Here is an 18,204-nt window from a genome sequence, read left to right as displayed (position 1 = left end):
GTACTCCCATTCCCAGGCCGGTCCTGCTATTCCCTGTCACCCTACTATGTAATTTAGCACAGTCCTTGTCACCTTGTTTCACTCATTCCCCCTCTTTCTGTCTCTCCCAATGCCCAGGCCTCTCTCCCTCACACACACTCCTTTCACTTGACTCCCAAATGTCTCTCTCTGTTAATCTACCTCTTTTATTCCCTCTTTCTCTGGAACTCCATTTTCTTCCTGATTTCCTCTCTTTCTGGCTAACGTTAGTTAACTCAAAATGATTTTTGAGACTGAGATTGATAGATTTTTGTTTGATGAAGATATCAAGGGATATGGATCAAAGGCGGGTAATTTGAGTTGAGGTACAGATCAGCCATGATCTGACTGAATGGCGGCACAGGATTGAGGGACTGAATGACCCACTTCTGTTCTTATAAGATAATTTTTCACTTCTTTATTATTGGCCGCAGCTCACACTCTGGGTTCAAACGAGTTGTTACTCATTCTTTTCTGCCAGCTGGTGGAATTTACGTTAAAGTCTGGCTGATCTCTGTACCTCAGTGAAAGACAGAGCCAAGCATAGTTCTGGGAGCCTTTGCGACTTGTCTGACCGCTGCAGGCAGACCACAGCTCTTAAAGGGACAGTGCACCAAAAATCCAGAACCACAAGCTGAACGGAAGCAAGCAACAATGTCCCGACAGGTCACTCAGCAGCTGGGCAGCAGCTCATGGCCTCGTGTTTGACGACAGTCCTTTTATCATTTACTCTAAAACCCGAGTCACACACAACATTCTAGAAACACTCAGCGAGTCGGGCCCCATCTGTGGAGAGAACAGACCAATTAACTGAGATCTCAATGAGACGAGGAACAAGACACGGCCCCCTGTGAGAAACAAAGAACTTGCATTCATATAGCACCTTTCACATCCTCCTTTAAGACACTCCGTAAAACCTGCCTGTTTGACCGAGCTTTCGGTCACCTGTCCTAATATCTCCTGACACGGCTCGGTGTCAAACTTTGTTTGAAAATCGCTCCTTTGAAGCGCCTTGGAATGTTTCACTACCTTAAAGGCTCGATATAAATACAAGTTGTAGTTGATGTTATTCACGGTGAGATTGTTCTTTTAATTTCTTCCTCATTATTGTGGTTCTGACATCGAGGTGAAGAGTGACAGAGAGCAGATTTTAAAACCGTTGGAATATCAGTGAAATTAAATTGTGGCAAGTGAGAAACTGCGAGTCAGTTTTGCTCTGTATTTCCTGCATCCAATATTGCAGATAAATGAAAGTGAAGCTTTTGAAGGCAGAAAGTTTAATCGCCCCGTCGGAGGAATTGAACCCCTGTCTTTCCACGTGACAGGCGAAGATACTCATCACTATTCTCATGGATAAGGCCATCCCTGATCACTTCCTTGTATCCCTCTGTACCCACATCCCCCTTCCCCCTCCAAAACCTACTTCCTTCTGTGTTCATCCATCAAAAAAACCCTCCCCCCAAGTCACTTACAATCACAATTTCAAAGTCCCAACTGTCCAGCCTTTGGCCCTCCATTCACCACGACATTTCTGCAGCGACCGATCTGCTCAATCACACTCTCACCTCCACTTTTGATGCAGTTGTCCCCATTAAAACCATTACTCTCTCTCACACTGTTAGGCCACCCTGGTACAGCTCTCATCTCCTCTCCCTTAAGCCCAAGGGAAAGGGTACGGTCACATAGTGATGATGTTACTGGACTAGTAATCCAGTAGGCCCGGACTAATAATCGGGAGTCATGAGTTCAAATCTCCACCACAGGAGCTGGGGAATTTAAAATCAGTTAATTAAATAAAATCGGGACTGAAAAGCTACTATCAGAAATGGTAACTGTGAATGTACTGGATTGTCATAAAAATCCCTCTGGTTCACTGATGCCCGCCTGAGGGAAGGAAACATGCCGTCCTCAGACCAATAGCAATGTGGTTGATTCTTAACGGTTCTCTGAAATGGCCTAACAAGCCACTCAGTTGCACAATCCTGTTACATAAAAGTCGTAATAAGAATAAAACAGTGTGGGCCACACGACACTGGACAAGGGTCAGGCAATCCCAGCACAGTCGACCCGACGAAGTTCACCTCACGAACATCTGGGGACTTGTGCCAAAATTGGGAGAGCTGTCCCAGACTGATCAAGCAACAGCCTGACATCGCCACACTCACAGAATCATATCTTTCAGCCAAAGTCCGAGACTTCTCCATCATTGTTCCTGGGTAGGTCCTGTCCCACCTGCAGGGCAGACCCACCAGAGGTGGCGGCACTGTGGTATACAGTCAGGAGGGAGTGGCTGTGAGAGTCCTCAACATTGACTCCGGACCCTATGAAATCTCATGGTATCAGGTCAAAAAAGGGAAGGAAACCTCCTGCTGATTCCCACTGACCGCCCTCCCTCAGCTGATGAATCATTACTCCTCCCTGTTGATCACCACTTGGAGGAAGCAGTGAGGGTAGCAAGGGCACAGAATGTACTCTGGGTGGGGTACTTCCCTGTCCATCGTCAAGAGTGGTTTGGTAATGACGATCCGGATTCTTTCCCCTCAGTCTGGTTCAGTAATAACTGAAGTCGAATACATTTTAAAGTTCAACACATCTTTAATAGCAGGGTTCTTAGTCTGCAGCATTGATTTGGACTCCTGATAGAGTCCCTCTATGCTGGCAGAGCAAGAACAAAAACATACAGAAATCCACACGTTTTTATACAGATGAATAGGGTTGGAACATACTTAATGAGGGTCAACACCAATCATAAGCCGGGCATAGGTTGCCATGCGAGGTTACATTATTTCCGACCAATCATAAATCGTCCATGTGCTGATCATGCTGCTGTTAGACATCAAAGGGGATAACTTCCTCACTTTCCAACTTAGAATGTTCTTCCCTGTTCCTTCTGTTCCTTATCTCCCAACCTGGAATGTCCTTCAACTTTGGCTAAGCTCGTTACCTATATTGATCTGCCATAAACATGGAGACATTCAGACCAGTCCTTGACTCACATCAAAGACTCTACATTGCTAAGACCATGCAACCCTGCTGACGAAGCAAACATATGGCCCAGCAGGAGGGCCAGGCCACTTGTATCAATCTCAGTTACTAACTAATTAACCCTTTCTAACCATTTTGCATTCTGCTTCTTTGCCACGTAGGCATCTTAATATTTTACCGAAAACTGACCACGTAGGGATTCTCAGTAACACCACTGCTGGCCGAGTCCTGAAGGACATAACTGCCATCCTGGGCTTGTGGCAGGTGGTGAGAGAACAAACACGAGGGAAAAACCTATTTGACTTCTTCCACACCAATCTACCTGTTGCTGATGCATCTGCCCATGACAGCATTGGTCGGAGTGATCATCGCATAGTCCTTGTGGAGACAAAGTCCCGTCTTCACACTGTCCAGCATATTGTGTGGTGGCCGTGCTCAATGGGATAGATTCAGAACAGATCTATGCAGCTCTAAACTGGGCATCCATATGGTGCTGTGGGCCATCAGCAGCAGTTGAATTGTATTCCTCCACAATCTGTAACCTCATGGCCCGAAATATCCCTCACTCTACCATTACCAACAAGCCAATGGATCAACCCTGGTTCAATGAGGGGTGTAGAATAGCGTGTCAGGAGCAGCACCAGGCGTACCTAAAATGAGGTGCCAACCTGATGAAGATACAACACAGGACCACATACAAGCCAAACAGCGGAAGTGGCATGCTATAGAGCAGAGCTAAGCAATCCCACAAACAACGGATCAAATCAAAGCTCTGCAGTCCTGCCACATCCAGTCCTGATTGGTGATGGACAACCATCCTCAATGATGGCAGAGCCCAGCACGAAAGTACAAAAGACAAGGATGAAGTGTTTGCAACCATCTTCAGCTGGAAGTGCCAAGTGGATGCTCCTTCTCGGCCTCCACCTGAGATCCCTACCATCACAGAAGCCAGTCTTCAGCCAATTCGATTCACTCCACTTGATATCAAGGAAAGGCTGAGTGCATTGGATACAGCAAAGGCAAAGGGCCCCGACAAAATCCTGGCTGTAGTGCTGAAGACTTGTGTTCCAGAACTAGCTGCGCCTCTAGCCAAGCTGTTCCAGTACAACTACAACAGTGAGATCTACCCAACAAAGTGGAAAATTGCCCAGGTATGTCCTGTTCACAAAAAGCAGGACAAATTCAATTCATCCAATAACCGCCACATCAGTCTACTCTCAATCATCAGCAAAGTGATGGAAGGTGTCGTCGACAGTGTTATCAAGCGGCATTTACTCACCAATAACCTTCTCACCGATGCTCACTTTTGGTTCCTCCAGGACCACTCGGTTCCAGACTTCATTATAGACTTGGTCCAAACATGGACAAAAGATCTGAGTGCCAGAGTTGAGGTGAGAGTGATTGCCCTTGACATCAAGGCAGCATTTGACCGAGTGTGGCATCAAGGAGCCCGAATAAAATTGAAGTAAATATGAATCAGAGACAAAACTCTCCAGTGGCTGGCGTCATAGCTAGCACAGAGGAAGATGATAGTAGTTGTTGGAGGCCAATCATCTCAGCCCCGGGACATCGCTGCAGGAGTTCCTCAGGGCAGTGTCCGAGGCCCAACCATCTTCAGCTGCTTCATCAATGACCTTCACTCCATCATAAGGTCAGAAGTGGGGATTTTCACTCTTGATTGCACAGTGTTCAGTTTCATTCACAACCCCTCAAATAATGAAGTAGTCCGTGCCCGCATGCAGCAAGACCTGGACAACATCCAACTAACATTCGCGCCAGACAAGTGCCAGGCAATGATCATCTCCAAGAAGAGAGAGTCCAACCACCTCCCCTTGACATTTAATGGCATTACGGTTGCCGAATCGCCCACCATCAACATCCTGGGTGTCACCATTCACCAGACACTTCAATGGTCAAGCCACATTAATACTGTGGCTATAGGAGCAGGTCAGAAGTAGGGTATTCTGCGGCGAGTGACTCACCTCCTGACTCCCCAAAGCCTTTCCACCATCTACAACGCACATGTCAGGAGTGTGATGGAATACTCTCCACTTGCCTGGATGAGTGCAGCTCTAACAACACTCAAGAAGCTCGACACCATCCAGGACAAAACAGCCCGCTTGATTGGCACCTCATCCACCTTAAACATTAACTCTCTCCACCACCGGCGTACCGTGGCTGCAGTGTGTACCATCTCCAGGATGCACTGCAGCAACTCGCCAAAGCTTCTTTGAAAGGACCGCCCAAAACCACGACCTCTACCACCAGAAGGAAAAGGATAGCAGGAGCATGGGAACAACACCACCTGTACATTCCCCTTCAATTCACACACCATCCTGACTTGGAAGTACATCGCTGTTCCTTCATCGTTGCTGGGTCAAAATCCTGGAACTCCCCATCTACCAGCACTGTGGGAGTACCTTCACCACACAGAATGCAGTGGTTCAAGAAGGAGGCTCACCACCACCTTCTCAAGGGCAATTAGGGATGAGCAATACCTGCTGGCCTTGCCAACGATGCCCACATCCCATGAAAGAATGAAAAAAAATCATCCAAATTCCCACTGGTCTGTCTCTCCCTATGTTTGAGTCACTCTATGTTTATATGTATGCGTCTGTGTCTGTTTCTTTGTGTCGGTGTGTCTTTCTGTGTATTTTTGTCTCTGTCGATGCATGCGTGTGTCTGTGTGTGTCTCACATTTTCGATGTTTTCCTGAATGGATTTGTTTCTCCTTCTTTCTCTCTCTCACTCTCTCCCGCGCTCCCCACATAATTTTACTCTGGACATAATCGAACAAAGAGATGAAAAAGTGGTCGGTAAGTCTTTTTTCAACAGTGGCCCGTGGAAAATTAAACAAACTGCCATCAAATAATAGTTCAAAAAGAGTCACTAAAACATGAAGCATCTGTGGTGAATGTACCTTCCAGCCTGCATCAATTCCTCGTTAGTATAGTGGGGACTATCCTTGTCTGTCCCGTGGTAGACTGGGGTTCCAATCCCCAATGTAGGAGGTTGTTACTGCTTTAAAAGCTTCACTTTCATTAATCTGCAACATTGGATGTTGAAAATACAATGAAAAACTGACTCGGCCTTTCCCACTTCCACAATTTGATTTCACAGTGATTTTAAAAATCTGCTCTCTGCCTCACTCTTCGGCTCGATGTCAGAACCACAATGATCGGCAAGAAACAAAACACAGAATCGCGCTGTCACTAGCGCTAAATAGAGAGAGACATACGGAAAGAAAAAGATGGCGATACAGGGAGAGAGACAGGTCTCGGAACAGGCGCAGACATGAAAGATCTCACATACAGCAATAAAAAGGATGCATGTTTCAGTGAATCTATTTTAACGACTTCTTTGATGACAATTTGTTTAACTTTCCACATGCCACTGTTGAAAGTAGACTTACTTTCTATCTCTTTCTCAGTCAAGGTCCAGAGAAAAACTATTTGGGGAGCAGGGAAAAAGTGACAGATAGAAAGAAAGAGAGACACTCAGAAACGCATATAACAAGTGAGACAGACATTGTCATATTCACACATACACAAACACACACATTCCTCGCTACATAAACACTCACACACAGACAGACACACACCAATAACCTGAAAGTAACACAGGACTACTTGACAAACAGTGGAAGCAGCATGCTGTAGACAGAACTAAGCGATCCCACAAACAACGGATCAGATCAAAGCTCTGCAGTCCTGCCACACCCATTTGTGAATGATGGTGGATAATTGAACAACTAATGGGAAGAGGCTCTGTGAACATCCCCATCCTCAATGATGGTAAAGCCCAGCACGTGAGTGCAAAGTGTTAGCAACCGTCTTCAGCCAGAAGTGCCGAGTGGATGATCCATCTCGGCCTCCTCCCGAAATCCCCACCATCACAGAAGCCAGTCGAACATCGAGGTGAAGAGTGAAGCTGAGAGCAGATTTTAAAACCGCTGGAATATCAGTGAAATTAAATCGGGGAAAGTGGGAAACTCCGAGTCAGTTTTACACTGTATATTCCGCATCGAATATTAGAGATAAATGAGAGAAAAAGCTTTAAAAGGCGGCAAAAGCTTAATCTCCCCGTCGGGGAATTGAACCCCGGTCTCCCGCGTGACAGGCGGGGATACTCACCACTATACTAACGAGGAACTGCTGCATTGACTGTGCACTCATCCCAAATGGTGTTAAACATGCTTCACGTATCAGTGCATTTCTTTTAACTATTTATTTGATGACAGTTTGTTTCATTTTCCACGGGCCACTCTTGAAAGAACCATTTACATTTCCATCTCTTTGTTAGACAACGACAACTGACTCTGTCTTTCTTTCGTTCTTTCTTTCTCTCTTATCGTGGTGAGTTGCCCCGCCTTAGTCCGGGGTTTAATTCCCCGTCGGGGAGGAAGCATTTATAAGACGCCAACTTTAATTTTATGTCTTCGCCGAGCTTCTTCCTGAAAAAAAACTACATAGAAAAATAAACAGGTGATTGTCACTTTCAGAATATTATTGTACGGAGACTATTTGTGGACTGGATGCAGAACAATTGTGATTTTTACTAACTAGTGGTTAAGGTGATAGATTAGAAATTCATTCATTTCCCCCGCGCAGGTTCAAATCTGACAGACTTCAGATCCCATCATTTATCAACCCGTTTCATCTCTGCGTTTCAAAATTCAACAAGTTTCTTGTAGAATTAATAATTCTGAAGTGAATTAAAATTCCACAGCATTGAGTACCTCGAGTTTTATGCTCATTTTAATTGATCTGCAAGATTTCACGAAATCTACGACAGAAATAGAACAAAAATCAGCCAATTTATCCATATTCTGACTCTCAGTATTTCTGAGTCACTCCATGTGTTTGTGTGTCTGTTTCTGTGTGTCTGTGTCTGTCTGTCTGTGTATGTGCCTCATATTTTCTATGTTTTCCTGAGAAGATCTCTGTCTCTTTCTCTGTCTCACTCTCTCCCGCACTCCCCACATCATGATCCAACATGAGATGGAAAAGTGGTCGGTAATTCTTCTTTCAACAGTGGTCCGTGGAAAGTTAAACAAACTGTCACCAAATGAATAATTCAAACAGATTCACTGAAACCTGAAGCATCTGTGGTGAACGTCCATCCCCTTCCGGCACCAGTTCCTCGTTAGTATCATGGTGAGTATCAGTGTCTATCACCCTGGAGACTGGGGTCAATTCCCCGACGGGAAGGTCTGCCTTTCGAAGCTTCACTTTCATTTATCTCCAATATTGGATGAGGAAAATACAGTGAAAAACTGACTCGGACTTTTCCACTTTCCATGATTTAATTTCACTGATATTCCAGCAATTTTAAAATCTGTTCTCTGCCTCACTCTTCACCTCGATGTCAGAACACAATAATGAGGAAGAAATAAAATGCAGAATCGCTCTGTGAACCGACCCGGGCTAATTCACCAGCCCGAAACAGAGAGAGACAGAAAACTGCTCACTATTCCAGGATCATCCTGGACTGTAAAGATACCCCCAGTATCTCTTCTTCACTACAAATTATTATTCCTACAAGAAACTCCTTGAACCCCCTGCCTCCTCCACCCTCACCACAAAAATTGTGCGGAGCTCATGGACTATTTTATCACCAAGATTGAGACCATCCGTCCACCTGCCGCTCCCTCCCTTCTCCCAGCCCGCCAAGTCAAACTTCCCCCACGGTTCCCCCCTGTCCCAGCCCTGAACTCACATCTTTCTCTAGTTTCTCTCCCGGTGGCTGTTGGAGGCCAATCATCTCAGCCCCAGGACATCGCTGCAGGAGTTCCTCATGGCAGTGTCCAAGGCCCAACCATCTTCAGCTGCTTCATCAATGACCTTCACTCCATCATAAGGTCAGAAGCGGGGATGTTCGCTTTTGATTGCACAGTGTTCAGCTTCATTCACAACGCCTCAGATAATAAAGCAGTCCCTGCCCGCATGCAGCAAGATCTGGACAACATCCAGGCTTGGGCTGATCAGTGGCAAGTAACATTCACGCCAGACAAGTGCCAGGTAATGATCATATCCAAGTAGAGAGAGCCCAACCACCACCCCTTGACATTCAACGGCATTACCATCGCCGAATTCCCCACTATCAACATCCTGATGGTCACCATTGACTGGAAACTTAACTGGTCAAGCCACATAAATACTGTGGCTACAGGAGCAGGTCAGAGGCTGGGTATTCTGTGGTGAGTGACTCACCTCCTGATTCCCCAAAGCCTTTCCACCATTTACAGGGCACAAGTCAGGAGTGTGATGGAATACTCTCCACTTGCCTGGATGAGTGCAGCTCCAACAACACTCAAGAAGCTCGACACCATCCAGGACAAAGCAGCCCGCTTGATTGGCACCTCATGCACCTTAAACATTCACTCTCTCCACCACCGGCGCACCGTGGCTGCAGTGTGTACCATCCACAGGAAGCACTGCAGCAATTCGTCAAAGCTTCTTCGAAAGTACCTCCCATTCCCACGACCTCTACCACCGAGAAGGAAAAGGACAGCAGGTCCACGGGAACAACACCACCTGCACAGTCCCTTTCAATTCACACACCATCCTGACTTGGAAGTACATCGCCGTTTCTTCATCGTCGCTGGGTCAAAATCCTGGAACTCCCCATCTAACAGCACTGTGGGTGAACCTTCACCACACAGACTGCAGCGGTTGAAGAAGGAGGCTCACTACCACCTTCTCAAGGGCAATTGGGGATGAGCAATACCTGCTGGCCTTGCCAACGATGCTCACATCCCATGAAAGAATAAAAAAATTCATCCAAATTACCTATGGTCTGCCAAACATCAATTCCTCGTTAGTATAGTGATGAGTATCCCATCTGTTATGTGGGAGACCAGGGTTCAATTCCCTGATGAAGAGGTCATTGCTGCTTTGGAAGTTTCACTTTCATTTATCTGCAATATTGGATGTTGAAAATAAAATGAAAAACTTACCTTCCACCCCACCAGCCTCCACATTAAACATATCATCCTCTGCCATTTCCACCATTGTCCAAGCGTGATGCCATCACCAAAAACATCTTCCCCTCCCCTCCACTTTCAGCCTTCCAAAGGCACCGCTCCCTCCATGACACCCTGGTCCTCTCTTCCACACGGCACCTTCCCATGCGAGTGCAGGAGATGCAACACCTGCCCTTTCACCTCCTCCCTTCCCACCTTCCAGGGCCCAAACATTCCTTCCAGGTGAAACAGCGATTTATTTGTAATCGCTTTGCTGAACACCTCCGCTCAGTCCACAAGTGTGACCCTGAGCTTCCGGTCGCTTGCAATTTTAATTCCCCGTCCCACTCCCACTCTGACCTCTCTGTCCTCGGCCTCCGACTCCGTTCCAATGAAGCTCAACATAAGCTCGAGAAACAGCACCTCATCTTTCGATTGGACTCTTTACAACCTTCTGAACTCAACATTGATTTCAATAACTTCAGATCATAAACACTGATCACATTTTTTCGGAGACCAAGTGCTGATTGTGGTTCTAATGTTGCCATTTACAGCTCCTCTGGCCCCATCTTTTGTTTCTTTACTTGTCCCATTACCACCCTCCTTGCCTTGCACCATCACCCCTTTTGTTATTTAATCACTCCTGACCTCCCCTTTTGTTCTTTCCTCCCCTCCCCTTCCTCCCCCATCCCTTTCCCTGACTCTGTACTTGTTGAAAAACTGTTTAATCTTCAACCTTTTCCAGTTCTGACGAAGGGTCATCGACCTGAAACGTTAACTCTGTTTCTCTCTCCACAGACGCTGCCTGACTTGCTGATTATTTACAGCATTTTCTGTTTTTATTTCAAATTTCCAGCATCCGCAGTATTTTGTTTCTGATATCTCCTTCTGTGGCTCGGTGTCAAATATTGTTTAAAAACGCTCCTGTGAAGCGCATTGGGACGTTTTGCTATGTTAAAGGAGCTATTTAAATAGTTCGGGCAGAAGCTGAATCACTGATGTGTGGCGCCGTGATCGTATAGTGGTTCGTGCTCTGCGTTGTGGCCGCAGCAACCTCGGTTCGAATCCGAGTCACGGCATAGTGTGCGCTGCTCCTTTTATTCTCTCCCGCGCTTGCGAATAGAATACAACAATATACCAATCTTTAATAAATGAAAAAAACATTTTTTTTGTGGCGAAAACCTATTTATTCCATCAAATCCCAGCACTCTCACATGCCTGTACTTGATGTTCCACAGTTCAAACCCGCCTCTTCTCCCAGCTTTTTCTTCCTTCCACAGTCAATAGGCCGCCTTGACTTTCCTCCTTCCATTTCATGGACACATTCCTGCTCCATTGCCGACTCTAACATTCACTTTCACGATCTCACGCCTTTAAGTTTGTTCTGCTCCGACCGCTGTTTCCATTGGGCACATGTCCCATTCACACCAATGTTCATTTGTGCCTTGAAACCAGTCGATACATTTCGATCTGCGTGACCGCTCGACAGACAAACACGACGAAAGCAGGGCTGGTCTCTGGAAAGACAGCCACCCGGATGTTCACGAAATTTACTTGGGGAATCTTGTGATCCAGGGGATGGTAACTGAAGAACTGGTTTTTGTTTTGATGCTTGTTGGCTCTTTTCTCTCAGCAGTTGAGTTGCGTGAGCGACGGGCAGCGCAACAGAGCTGCGAATGGCGGTTGAAAGGTTCACATTTGGCAAGTTGGGGCGGTGCAGTAAGATCGGAAGTGTTCCGCCTTGATCTTAATAGTTCTTTTGAAACATGCGATTGAATCGAGTCGAGGATAAATGTAAAGAGCGCCTGTGGGGAAAAAGGAGCGATTACAGGCCATGAGCGGAAGGTCTTTCAAATTCTCGTGGCGCAGGACGCTGTGTGCGGAAACGGCAGATTTTAAAGCGCGTGTGTCGGAAAGTAAAGTGCGATCTTGTGTGTGAGAAGAGCACAAGAAAGTTGTGCTTGAAGCTGCGCCCTTGAGGCGAGTTGCAGGTTGTCAGGAAAACTGCGATAGTGAAAGCTCAAAAATAAACCCAGAAACTGCTGGCAACACTCAGCAGGTCAGGCAGTATCTGTGGGGAGATACTCGCTTCACCGCGGGCGTCATTGTGCACTTTGATTAATACTAAAGACCTGTACAAGATGGACGGGTTGCACCTCATCGGGGCTGGGACCAATGTCCTCGCAGGGATTTTACTCTTGACTTATCAGCGAGCGATACCGGCCTTTCCTGGGCCTCAGCTATTTACAATGTACATCAGTGTAAAGTATCCAAGATATCTGACCATACAAAGCCACGTGGGAAAGTAAGCTGTGAGGAGGACACAAAGTGTCTGCAAAGGGATACAGACAGGTTACGTGAGTGGACAAGAAGGTGGAAGGTGGAAGATGGAGTATAATGTGGGGAAATATGAGGTTATTCACTTTGGTCGGAATAATAGAAAAACAGAATATTTTTAAATGGTGAGCAACTATTAAACATTCGTGTTCAGAGACTTGGGTGTCTTGGTACAAGAAACACAGAAAGTTAACATGTTGATACAATTAGGAAGGCAAATGGAATGTTGGCCTTTATTGCAAGGGGTTGGAATACAAGAGTAAGGAAGTCTTGTTGCAATTGTACGGGGCTTTGGTGAGACCACACCTGGATACTGTGTACAGTTTTGGTCTCCTTATCTAAGCAAGGATATACTTGCCTGAGAGGCGGTGTAACAAAGCTTCACTTGGAGATGAGGATGATGATGCCTTTCCTCGTGGACTCTGACATGCTGTCTGCCAGAAACATATCCCCGTACACTTCCAGTCGGTCTGGGTCTATCCAGTCCCACAGAGCCAACGGCAGTTTCATGCCCGAGCAGCAGTTCCAAATCTGCCCCGGTGACGAGGAGGGGTCGACATATGTCTTCACCGCCTGGAGGTCATTTGGTGGGCGGACCGCCTGCTGTTTATACAAACCGCGGGAAATTCCCTGCCGTTCAATTCAACGGGAATCAAAATGGTCTTGGGCCGTAGCACAAAGTGGGTGATAGCGGATTGGCCTGATGAAAGAGAGAGTTCTGATGAAAGGTCATCGACCTGAAAGGATGTTTCTCTCTCCACAGATGCTGCCTGACCTGCTGAGTGTTTCCTGCATTTTCTGTTTTTATTATTAATATAACCTGAGCTCTGTCGAGCGTTTGTTGGTCGATTCACTGATAAAGCTGGGAATTGAGGGGAAGCTGGTTCATGGCGAACCCCAGCTCTGAATCCCCCCGGCAGAGAGTTCAAGGAATGTTTAATATAAATGAGATTCAACGACAGGATCAGAAAATCTCTCCTTGATGGTCGGTCTCATTCTCCCGAAGTGAGGAATGAGCGGGAGGGGCAAGTCCACCCGGGGTTAGATTTTATTCCAAGAGGATGACCCAAAATGTCAGTTTAATATGGAGCTGAAATAGCTCAGTTGGTAAAGCATTAGACTGAAGATCTTAAAGATCCCTGGTTCGGTCCCGGGTTTCGGCAGTTTTGGGTTATTTTGTTTCTTCTTTGGGCCGATTCTCGAACATTTATTTACACTGACATTTTTACCCGACACTGAACGTTTGGGGATGGAATAGAGAGACATCAAGGATGTCTGTATTTAGCTTTTATTTCTCTATTTCCTTCAGCCTTTCTCTCTGGTTTTTGTCTCTCTCGGTGCCCGATGAACATTTGATTTGATGCATTTGTCCTAATCTGATGCCTTTTCCACATCTCAGGGCGGTCAGACACGCTCTGTCTGTCTGTTACTGCTTGTGACCATTAACGGGAACAGGCCGCGAGTTAAACATTTATCAGGAAACCGCCAGAGAGATAACACAGCGGGAATAAAACACATTGCCTCACATTGTTAGACACCGAGTGACACAGATTGTAATGTGTGTCAGTAAACAGACCCGGAAAACAGAGTCCGAGAAAGGAAAGAAATAGAGAGATAGAAAAGAGTGATAAAAAGAAAGAAAACCCTTTCTCCACCCCAACAACAACTACTTGCATTTATATCGCGCCTTTAACGGAGTAAAACGTCCCAAGGCGCTTCACAGGAGCGATTATCAAACAAAATGTGACACGGAGCCACATAAGGAGATATTGGGACAGGTGAGGTAGGTTTTAAGTGTCTTAAGGGAGGAGAGAGAGGTCGAGAGGCGGGGAGGTTTAGGGAGGGAAATCCAGAGCTTTGGGCCCAGTCGGTTGAAGGCACGGCCGCCAATGGTGGAGCGATGAAAATCGTGGATGCGCAAGAGGCCTGAATTGGAGGAGCTCAGAGATCTCGGAGGGTTGTCGGGGTGGAGGAGGTTACAGAGATAGGGAGGGGCGAGGTCATGGAGGGATTTGAACACGAAGATGAGAATTTAAAATTTGAGATGTTGGTGGACTGGGAGCCAATGTCGGTCAGCGAGCAGAGGGGTTCTCCTCCTGAACGGTGGTTTGAATGTTCGGGGGGCGGGGCTGTGATAAATATCTCGATTTAATATAATGATCCCACTTTTCAACTACCCCGAATTATTACAATGCTGACCTGGAACAATCTAGAACATACCGCAAAACAAGACATTAAGATCAATGGTCACTTTAGCAAGGAGTTTAAAAGATTCTTCTAAGAAGGAGAAGGCTCAAGAAATGGACTGTGACCATTTCATGATGGCCGATTTATTTGTGTCCAGGGAGAGGGATGAGACACATGAAATGTTTCACACATTTCAAATCTCCCCGGTCAGACTGGCGATTGTTTATTGATCAGGAAGATGGCTGGTAATAATCTGAGACCCAGTGAAGAGGTGAGAACAGAGCAGCAGGGAATGATCCCAGAACAATAGGAGCCAGCAGCTCAGCGTCTGGTCCCTGTGTCAGGGACAATACACAACACCTCAGCTCCAGACCAGGAACAGAGAGCTGCTGTTAACGTGGCCCAGCCCTCGCAAACTGCTGGAACTGTGGGATGGAAATCAGACTTTGGGTCTCGGAGGCTGCTTTAGGGGCTCAGTGGCGAATCGAAAGAATGATTTCTATTAAAGAGCAGGGCTCTGCTCCATCACAGACTGATACTGTACAGTACATGGCAGAGTAAAGCTCCCTCTGCACTGTGCCATCAAACACTCCGGGGGCTGGTGCATCAAGGGTTAGATCAAGATTAAATCTCCGTCCACACAGTCACAGAGGATGTCATTTGTGACTTTGACAAGGGCCGTTTCAGTACTGTGGCAGGAGTGGAAACCTGATTGGAGGGATTCAAACATGGTGTTGTGGGAAAGATGGACATGGATTTGGGAGGCGACAACACTTTGGAGAGGAAAGGGAGGTGGGAGATGGGGTGGTAGTTTGCAAGGACACAGGGGTCAAGGGTGGGTCTTTTATGAAGGAGGGTGATGTTGGAAGATTTGATGGGGAGGGGGACAGTACCTGAGGAGAGGAGACCATTAACAATGTCAGCTGACATGGGGCCAGGAAGGGAGGTTGTGTGGTCAGCAGTTTGGTGGGAATAGGGTCGAGGGAGCAGGAGGTGGGTCAAGAGAGCTCAGAGAGGGCATGAGGGGAGGTGGGAGAGAAACTTGGTGGGCGAGGGGAATGGAGGGAGAGCGGCAGAGGCAGCTGAATGAATGGTCTCAATCTTAGTCACATCCCCCATGATTGTCTTTCAATTTATCTTAAATGTTTCTCTTCTGGTTATTAACCCTTCCATCACTGGAAACAATTTCTCCTTTCATCATTGTGAATACCTCCTTTGAATCGTCCGTTAACTTTCCGGTTGTAGTCTCAGTGCCCTTCCTGCTAATTTGTTTTTCAGTTCCCATATGGTCTAGCGGTGAGGAATCCTGTTTTTCACCCAAGTGGCCTGGGTTCGACTCCCGGTGTGGGAATAGTCAACTTTTAGTCCCAGCCTCCCAATTTGCCTGCAATCCGGGCTGTGGCTGCTCCTTCCTCTCTCACTTCTGTGTCAGCCCCACAATCACACTGAGAAATGAGGCAAACCACAGCTCTGAAAGGGACAGTGCACCAAAAACCCAGTCCCACAAGCTGAAGGGAAGCAAGCAACAATGTCCCGACAGGTCACTCAGCAGCTCATGGCCAAGCGTTTGACGACAACCGTCTTATCATTTACTGTAAAACCCGAGTCTGAGTGAAACACGCACAGAACAATCTTGAAACACTCAGCGGGTCGGGCCCCATCTGCGGAGAGAACGGACCAATTGACTGAGAGTCTCAATGATTCGAGGAAAGAGACACGGCCCACTGTGAGAAACAAGGAACTTGCATTTGTATCGCACGTTGCACATCCGCAGGACATCCCAACGCACTTCACTGGAACTTCAGTCACTATCGTTTTATAAGAGAACGTAGCAGCCAAGTTGTGTACAGCAAGATCCCACAAACAGTGATGAGATATTGAGCAGATCGCCTGTTTGTTGGGTGCTGATGGTTGTGGAAAGAATATTGGCCAGGACACCGGGAGAACTCCCTGCTCTTCACAAATTGCCACGGGACATTTAAAACCTCGGAGCAGAAAGAAGGGACCTCCATTGAACACCTCATTCAAAGGACAGCACCTCTCACAATGCAGCTCCCTCTCAGAACGACACAGTCAGTCTGGATCATGTGTCCCAGTCCTGGAACGGGAGATGGAACCCACACCCTTCTAAACACCAGCCTGACTACCTGGTGTTACTCTCACCCTTGGCGAGTCATGAAACAGACTGTGCCACTCCCAGAGTAACTGATGACCACAGCCTCAGCCCTGGGTCCCGGTCTGCACCATAACCGCAGCCTGTTACCGCTCATAGAAAGTGGCGTGGGATTCCTGAGTTCATTCTGTGATGTGCATTGGGGGAGTGGGACTACATGGATTGATCTTGCATTGAGCCGGTAAGGACTCGATGGGCCAAATGGCCTCCTTCCATGCTGTAAACTTTCTATTTTTCTATGATTCTATGTGGGTGGAGAGGGATACAAGGAAGTGATCAGAGATGGCCTTATCCATGATTGACACAATCGGGAGTAGAGAGGCCACGTGAGATGGCAAGGTCGAGGGGGTGGCCATGAATATGGGTCGGGGAGTTTCTATGCAGGGAGAGATTAAGGGAGGATAAAGTATCACACAATAGACTTGTTAGCAAAATTGAAGCCCATGGGGTTAAACGGACAAAGGCAGCGTGGATACAAATTTGGCAAAGGGGCAGATAACAGAGAGTTGTGGTGAACGGTTGTTTTTCAGATTGGAGGCAAGTATACAGTGGTGTCCCCCAGGGCTCCGTATTATGGCCACTGCTCTTTTTGATATATATTAATGACTGGGACTTGAGAGTACAGGGTATAATTTCAAATTTTGCACATGACACGAAACTCGAAAATGTAATAACCAATGTTGAGGATAGTAACAGACTTCAGGAAGACATAGACAGACTGGTGAAATGGGCAGAAACATGGCAGATGAAATTTAATGCAGAGAATTGTGAAGTGATACATTATGGTAGGAAGAATGAGGAGAGACAATATAAACTAAATGGTGCAATTTTAAAGGGAGTGCAGGAATAGAGAGACCTGGGAGTGTAGTTACACAAATCTTTGAAGGTGGCAGGATAAGTTGAGAAGGCTATTAAAAAAAGCAAATGGGGCCCTTGGCTTTATGAATTGAGGCACAGAATACAAAAGCAAGGAATTGATACTAAACCTTTATAAAACACTGGTTGGGCCTCAGCTGGAGTATTGTGTTCAATTCTGGACACCAAACATTGGGAAGGATGTCAAGGCCTTCGAGAGGGTGCAGAGGAGATTTACTAGAATGGTGCCATGGATGAGGGACTTCAGTTATGTGGAGAGACTGATTAATGTTCCATCTGAACTGCCCCATCAAACACTCGCAGGACAGGTACAGCACGGGATATATGCAGAATGAAGCTCCCTCTACACTGTCAAATCAAACATTCCCAGGGTAGGTACAACACGGGTTAGATACACAGTAATGCTTCCTCTACTCTGTGCAGTTTAGATCTCGCCTCAGATTTCAGATAAAAGGTTGCTGTGCTGCACAGTCTGCTGGTGTCTCTCTGTATCTCTGCACCCAGTTGCACCGCTCTCTCCCTCCATCTGTTTGTGCCTCTCTGTGTCTCTGCACTCAGTCACACCGCTCTCCACCTCCCTCTTCTGGTGTATCTCTGTACTCAGTTACACCGCTCTCCACCTCACTCTTCTGGTGTCTCTCTGTCCCTCTGTACTCAGTTACAC

At 46.7% G+C, this 18,204-nt stretch overlaps 2 non-coding genes across 2 annotated transcripts; one reads left to right on the top strand and one right to left on the bottom strand.

Moving 5' to 3' along the window:
- Nucleotides 1-7,081: 7,081 nt before the first annotated feature.
- On the bottom strand, nucleotides 7,082-7,153 carry trnad-guc (transfer RNA aspartic acid (anticodon GUC)). Its single transcript has one exon. It is a non-coding gene; the product is annotated as a tRNA-Asp (tRNA).
- A 6,240-nt stretch (nucleotides 7,154-13,393) lies between these two features.
- On the top strand, nucleotides 13,394-13,467 carry trnaf-gaa (transfer RNA phenylalanine (anticodon GAA)). The gene has a single exon. It is a non-coding gene; the product is annotated as a tRNA-Phe (tRNA).
- Nucleotides 13,468-18,204: the final 4,737 nt, after the last annotated feature.

The sequence above is a fragment of the Heptranchias perlo genome, chromosome 35 (assembly GCF_035084215.1).
Source record: "Heptranchias perlo isolate sHepPer1 chromosome 35, sHepPer1.hap1, whole genome shotgun sequence".
Classification (NCBI taxonomy): domain Eukaryota; kingdom Metazoa; phylum Chordata; class Chondrichthyes; order Hexanchiformes; family Hexanchidae; genus Heptranchias; species Heptranchias perlo.
Note: the sequence above shows the minus strand (reverse complement) of the source record. Positions and strands in the feature narration are given on the sequence as shown.